Source organism: Procambarus clarkii, unplaced genomic scaffold, assembly GCF_040958095.1.
Source record: "Procambarus clarkii isolate CNS0578487 unplaced genomic scaffold, FALCON_Pclarkii_2.0 HiC_scaffold_343, whole genome shotgun sequence".
NCBI classification, from domain to species: domain Eukaryota; kingdom Metazoa; phylum Arthropoda; class Malacostraca; order Decapoda; family Cambaridae; genus Procambarus; species Procambarus clarkii.
Genome location: NW_027189376.1, coordinates 50,884 through 58,152, shown reverse-complemented (window position 1 = coordinate 58,152; position 7,269 = coordinate 50,884).

Sequence of the window (7,269 nt, the reverse complement as noted above, 5' to 3'; positions counted from 1 at the left end):
CAACCAACCAACCTAACTAACCTAACCAACCAACCTAAGCTATCTAACCTAACCAACCAACGTAACCAACCAACCTAAGCAATGTAACCTAACCTAACCTAAGGTTGAGCAACCTAACCTGAGCAACCTGCCTAACCAACCTAACCTGAGCAACCTAACATGAGCAACCTAACATGAGCAACCTAACCTGAGCAACCTAACCTGAGCAACCTAACCTGAGCAACCTAACCTGAGCAACCTAACCTGAGCAACCTAACCTGAGCAACCTAACCTGAGCAACCTAACCTGAGCAACCTAACCTGAGCAACCAAACCTGAGCAACCTAACCTGAGCAACCTAACCTGAGCAACCGAACCTGAGCAACCGAACCTGAGCAACCTAACCTGAGCAACCTAACCTGAGCAACCTAACCTGAGCAACCGAACCTGAGCAACCGAACCTGAGCAACCTAACCTGAGCAACCGAACCTGAGCAACCGAACCTGAGCAACCGAACCTGAGCAACCGAACCTGAGCAACCTAACCCGGGCAACCGAACCTGAGCAACCGAACCTGAGCAACCTAACCTGAGCAACCTAACCTGAGCAACCTAACCTGAGCAACCTAACCTGAGCAACCTAACCTGAGCAACCTAACCTGAGCAACCGAACCTGAGCAACCTAACCTGAGCAACCTAACCTGAGCAACCTAACCTGAGCAACCTAACCTGAGCAACCTAACCTGAGCAACCTAACCTGAGCAACCTAACCTGAGCAACCTAACCTGAGCAACCGAACCTGAGCAACCTAACCTGAGCAACCTAACCTGAGCAACCTAACCTGAGCAACCTAACCTGAGCAACCTAACCTGAGCAACCGAACCTGAGCAACCTAACCTGAGCAACCTAACCTGAGCAACCTAACCTGAGCAACCTAACCTGAGCAACCTAACCTGACCAACCTAACCTGAGCAACCTGACCTGAGCAACCTGACCTGAGCAACCTAACCTGAGCAACCTAACCTGAGCAACCTAACCTGAGCAACCTAACCTGAGCAACCTAACCTGAGCAACCTAACCTGAGCAACCTAACCTGAGTAACCTAACCTGAGCAACCTAACCTGAGCAACCTAACCTGAGCAACCTAACCTGAGCAACCTAACCTGAGCAACCTAACCAACCTAACCTAACCAACCTAACCTAACCAACCTAACCTAACCAACCTAACCTAACCAACCTAACCTAACCTAACCTCCCTTCTTATTATCTTATTATCGTGTCAGAGTCCATGAGTGTGCGTGTCCGTGTGAGTGTCCGTGTCCGTGTATCCAAGGGGTTTTGGGTCCAGGAAGCTATTTGTGTCGACCCAAATTGCCTCCCTTCTCCCCACCTGAAATCCAGGTGGATTGAAAGACCTGCCCGAGGTCAGTGGATCCAGGTATCCGTCCGTGGCCCCCCGGACTTCAACCCTTCCCCACATTCCAAGGAGTCGGTCAATCAATCTTCGGCTATCCAGAGAATCTATCGAAACTGATGCTCCTACAGGAGGGGACACACAGAGAAATCTGTGCCCTGTACTTGCAACCGTTCCGACAGGCTCGAACGCAGATCTATCCGGATTAGGAACTTGTTCTATCCGACTAGGCCACGCTGGAGTTGCCTTCTGAATCAAATTTGGCACTTGTATTTATATCTCATAGCAAGGTTAGTTAGTGTCTATTTATCAACAGTTGCAATGATTGATATGTGAAGTTGTTAATTTGTGTTGACAGAAATACCTGACAGCTTTGTTTGGTAAGGTTGCAGTCCCGTGAGGCAGTTTTATGAATGAATATTGGAGAATTTAGGCTAACTGACGTGTGTGTGTGTGTGTGTGTGTGTACTCACCTAGTTGTACTCACCTAGTTGTGTTTGCGGGGGTTGAGCTCTGGCTCTTTGGTCCCGCCTCTCAACCGTCAATCAACAGGTGTACAGATTCCTAAGCCTATTGGGCTCTATCATATCTACACTTGAAACTGTGTATGGAGTCAGCCTCCACCACATCACCTCCTAATGCATTCCATTTGTCAACCACTCTGACACTAAAAAAGTTCTTTCTAATATCTCTGTGGCTCATTTGGGCACTCAGTTTCCACCTTTGTCCCCTAGTGCGTGTGCCCCTTGTGTTAAATAGACTGTCTTTATCTACCTTATCAATTCCCTTCAGAATCTTGAATGTGGTGATCATGTCCCCCTTAACTCTTCTGTCTTCCAGTGAAGTGAGGTTTAATTCCCGTAGTCTCTCCTCGTAGCTCATACCTCACAGCTCGGGTACTAGTCTGGTGGCACACATTTGAACCTTTTCCAGTTTAGTCTTATCCTTGACTAGATATGAGTAGTGTAAAGTGTGACTACGGCGACGCGCACCAGCTGCCCCAGGTGGCACTCTTGAGTGCCATCTGAGCAGGTGAGGCGCGACGTCGTAGTCGCAGCGCGTCGTCGTCGTCAAACAGGGTTTTTGGGGATTTTCCCGGAAGTTTTGGCGCGTTTCGGACGCGTGTGAGCGTCCGGTGTTTGGGTAAGTGGTCAGGAAAGAGGGGAGGTCATGTTGTTGGGTGCCAGGTGGCGCGCGACGTCGTAGTCGCAGCGCGTCGTCGTCGTCACACAGGGTTTTGGGGGATTTTCCCGGAAGTTTTGGCGCGTTTCGGACGCGTGTGAGCGTCCGGTGTTTGGGTATGTGGTCAGGAAAGAGGGGAGGTCATGTTGTTGGGTGCCAAGTGGCGCGCGACGTCGTAGTCGCAGCGCGTCGTCGTCGTCACACAGGGTTTGGGAGGGGAATTTCCCGGATGTTATGACGCGCGGCATCCTGCCAGGCGTCACTTGAGAGAGTGTCATGTTGGGGTTGGAAGCTAAGTGGTTGGTATGCAGTCATGTAGGGAGGAAGAGGAAGAGGAGGAGTGTATGTTATGTTGTGAAGGGAGGGGGGAGCCCCAATACCTGAGAGGATATCAATGACGTCCATTAGTTCTCCCCCTACATGGGCAGGAAGTGATGAGGGGAGCGTGAGAGAGCAGGGTCTAAGATTGGAGGGGGAGAAGGAGGGGAAAGGGAGGTAACAGCTGGCAGTGGGTTTGTGTGTGAAAGTAGACATTATTTTTTCTTAAAGAATGACAGTTTTATGTAGCCTCTCTGCTTCCAGAGCGCTAAGGATATGTGGGCTATACCTACCACGTAGCTATGACGAGTGACACCACATGTCCACACGGGTTACCTCTTCAAAGGCTGAGGTCTAACTGTTGCGAATGTCATCATCAACCTCTAACATAGTCAGTAATCCCCCCCCCTCCCCCCCCCTCCATCCACATAGCAGGACATACCCACATACCATCACCACCACCACACTGCTGGGAGTGACAGCAATATGGCATACCATACTCTCTCATGACACAGCTCTCACCGGCACATAGCATTGAGTGTGGCAATGTTCTTTCTCAAAGGTGAGCCATGAGCGCAACATACAAATTTCAAAATGCAGTCCTGGGAGTTTGACACACATTGATTAACAAGCTATCTGATTATTTATACAGCTTCTCTCTCTCTACATTATATGCGGGTTACATAGTGTGTCAAGAACTCTCTCTCTCTATGTCTCTCTCTCTCTCTGTGTCTTTCTGTCTCTCTCTGTCTCTGTCTCTATCTCTCTCTCTCTCTCTCTCTCTCTCTCTCTGTCTCTGTCTCTGTCTCTCTGTCTCTGTCTCTGTCTCTGTCTCTGTCTCTGTCTCTCTCTCTCTCTCTCTCTCTCTCTCTCTCTCTCTCTCTCTCTCTCTGTCTCTGTCTCTGTCTCTGTCTCTCTGTCTCTCTGTCTCTCTCTCTCTCTCTCTCTCTCTCTCTCTCTCTCTCTCTCTCTCTCTCTCTCTCTCTCTCTGTCTCTGTCTCTCTGTCTCTCTGTCTCTCTGTCTCTCTGTCTCTCTGTCTCTCTGTCTCTCTCTCTCTCTCTCTCTCTCTCTCTCTCTCTCTCTCTCTCTCTCTCTCTCTCTCTCTCTCTCTCTCTCTCTCTCTCTCTCTCTGTCTCTGTCTCTCTGTCTCTCTGTCTCTCTGTCTCCCTGTCTCTCTCTCTGTCTCTGTCTCTCTGTCTCTGTCTCTGTCTCTCTCTCTCTCTCTCTGTCTCTCTGTCTCTCTCTCTATGTCTCTCTCTCTGTCTCTCTGTCTCTCTCTCTCTCTCTATGTCTCTCTCTCTCTCTCTCTCTATGTCTCTCTCTCTCTCTCTCTCGCTCTCTCTCACCCTCTCTAAAGTCCACCACACGACCCTTCACTTAGTAAACTCAGTCAAAGTCAGTAGGTTAGCGTTTACTAAAAGAGAGAAACATTTCACATCGTCACGGAGACGCGATCTCTACCTACAAATTGTTCTTGTTAACTGTGATCACAACATCTGCTGGCCAAATAAATATCATTGAAATGTATGCATGTTTACTCAATCTCCATCACCTCTTCGTCCTACATCCATAGCAAGACTCCTGAATGAATGAACCGGCAGCCCCTCTCGCTGCAGTCTCACCTTCGTGATGGTTTGAGGTGTATTGAGATGGAGGATGTAATGGCTCGGCCTTACCCTCTCCCCTTCCACCCCCACTTACCCTTACCCCTACCACCCCCCTCCATGGCCAAACCATCACTGCCCCCATTCCCAGACCGGATGTTATGTTCTAAGCTTTAGTATCACCATTCTTTGCTCAAATAGTATTTTTTTAAGAATATCCAGTCATAAGCTGGTCTTCAATCTTATTATTATAACAAATCATAATTTGCTGTTCTCTCTCTCTGTCTCTCAGTCTCTCTCTCTCTCTCTCTCTCTGTCTCTCTCTCTCTCTCTGTCTCTCTATCTCTCTGTCTCTCTGTCTCTCTGTCTCTCCAGATCATTTAGTAGTTGGGGAAAGTAAGATCATTTCCTTTCTCCTGCTGCCGCTGTTCACGTATCTTTCTCCATCAAGGCTGTCTCTCTTAAGACCTACGTCATCCAATGTAAACACCAATCGATGAGAATAAGACCGGTGAGTCGATAGTGAAATAGGTCTGGGTTAAGTCTGTTTTTCAGTTCTTGTATCACAGTCAATGTAGCGTAATGGGAAACCAGTCTTTCTACTGCCTACATAAATAGCGTTTGAAAATGTATGCAAGTCTAGACAAACTCCTATAGCCCTTACATTCTAACACAAATAAAATATTAGCACACGATTGCATCGCATTATATCATCATTAAGTAACGTGGAGATCAACTTTCTGGCTGTTGTCCGAATATCATTATTGAAATGTGAACTCATTTAGCCAAACACAATATCTCCATTACATCTCTTAGCATATGAATATTACGGTATACCAGTTTTAACCCTCTATAACACAATGTAACGTAACGTAACGCAAATCAACTTTCTACAGACCAAATATCGTTTTTAAATGAAAGTATGACTTAGTCCATCTTCGTTACATCTCTCACCATATAGACATATGGTGTTAGCATAATGTGAAAAAAATAGTTGATTTCAATTCTTAGCTTGTTCTTCACATGTTCAGTGTTCATTCTTGTATTCCCTATGTTCCTTATCATGTCTTCATATTCTCTATAAGTTCATATTCCCTGCATGTTCACTCTATTCATCAACTTTTTCTTAAATGTTTTCTGTGTTCATTCCATGTTCTACAAATGTTCACAGCATGCTCAGTTCAATTCTTTTCGCCTGTTTTTCTCATTTTTTTTCTGTTTTCTACCATTTTCCCCGTATGTTCACTATGTTCTTTGTCAGGTTTTCATGTACATCATATGTTCTCTGTATAACTTTTATACTCAATATTCATGTTCTCAATGTTCTTAGCTTGTTCTTCACATGTTCAGTGTTCATTCTTGTATTCCCTATGTTCCTTATCATGTCTTCATATTCTCTATAAGTTCATACTCCCTGCATGCTCACTCTATTCATCAACTTTTTCTTACATGTTTTCTGCGTTCACCGTATGTTCACTGTGTTCATTTCCCTACTTAACCTCAATTTTTTTATGTTCTTTGTTTCTTTAAACCAATTTGTTTCTTCCATTCACTAACTAGTTCTTTGTCAAATAATATTATACGGCAATACAGTCCCCTCAACAATTTTAGTCACTCAGTTTTTATTTACAAAACTGGGTCAAAGTAATTCTCATCGTCGTCAGCTTAATAGTTCTACCAACCCGTTCTTAAACAAATCTACACTTTATTCAGTTCCAAATTTACAAAGACAATCCTTTTCTTGTAACTTCTTAACCAAAAAATCTTACGCCAATCAACTAAAACATAGTCACTTTCCTCATTTCTCAACTAAACTTATTATCCAATCAACCAAAAATAGTCAAAGGAATCTTTCCAACCCTGTTCATAACTAAACTTATTCCCTAGTCATCAGAAAAATATCCATGTTCTTCATGTTTCATTGTCATTTCATAACTAAAATTATCCATCAATCAACAGAAAAAGTCATATTCATCATCATTGTTCCTAACTAAAATTATGTTTTGTCAAGTAAGAAAAATAACCAAAGTTATCTTTCATCGCTGTTCTTAACGGACATTATACTTTGGGGAGCACAAAATAGTCTCCCTCGTCATGTTTGTCTTTTTCCTTAACTACAAGTATTCATCAGTCAAATAAAAATAGTTACTTCATCATGTTTCCCTGTCATTTCTTAACTGAAATATCACTTCTCTCATCTGAAATAGTCATGTATAACCTCTTTCCATCACTGTTCTTAACTAAAGTAGCCTTTCACTTTGCTAAAATAGTCATATTCATCATTGTTCCTAACTAAAATTATATGTCGTTAAGTAAGAAATATAGTCAAAGACACTCTTCGAGACATCAAGGACTTACTCAAAGACATCATAGTTACTCTTGTTCTCAGAAGTCATTCTCAAAGTCATCACCGATTTTCTCAGAGTCACCAAAGTTATTCTCTGAGTTAACAAAATACTACTCATGTTCTCAAAAGACATTCTCAAAGTCAACAAAGTTATTCAAAGAGCTAACAAAAGTTATTCTCGGAGTCACCTTCGTTCTTCAGAGAAACTTTCCAAAACATCTTTGTTCATCAAAGTTATTCTCGGAGTCATCAAAGGTAATCTCTAACTCACTTTGGTCATTAAAGTTAATTTCTATGTTATAAAAGTTTGTCTCAGAGACATCTAAGTTAATCTTAGAGTTATCAAATGTTATCTCTAACTCACTTTTGTTCATCAAAGTTGATCTCAGAGTTAACAAAGGTAATCTCTAACTCACTCTCGTTCATC